The following is a 327-nucleotide window of genomic DNA, read 5'->3' as shown; positions in this document are numbered from 1 at the left end:
CGCAAAGCACAGTACGACTTTACCCCCAGACCGCCTCGCAATATCGGTGCCCTCCAAATGGATGAAGAGGCTGCAAAGCAGTGGCCGTTGGGCTGGCACCTTCATCTGATTGACAAAAAAGTGAGTCCATATATCCTTTGATGGAGATTTAGCAAACACCTATGTGGGAAAATATCCAGCATCATCGACTGCTCTGGCTCGGTCATGTGCTACGCATGCCGAAACACCGTCTGCCGAGACGAGTGTTGTTCTCCGTGCCTCCTTCAGGATGGCGCAAACCGCGAGGTGGACAGCACATGACTTGGCAGAAAGGCGTGAAAGAGATCA

This window comes from Opisthorchis viverrini, assembly GCF_000715545.1.
Source record: "Opisthorchis viverrini unplaced genomic scaffold opera_v5_32, whole genome shotgun sequence".
In the NCBI taxonomy this organism is placed as follows: domain Eukaryota; kingdom Metazoa; phylum Platyhelminthes; class Trematoda; order Opisthorchiida; family Opisthorchiidae; genus Opisthorchis; species Opisthorchis viverrini.
The sequence above is the reverse complement of the archived record's forward strand: the minus strand, read 5'-3'. Positions refer to the sequence as shown.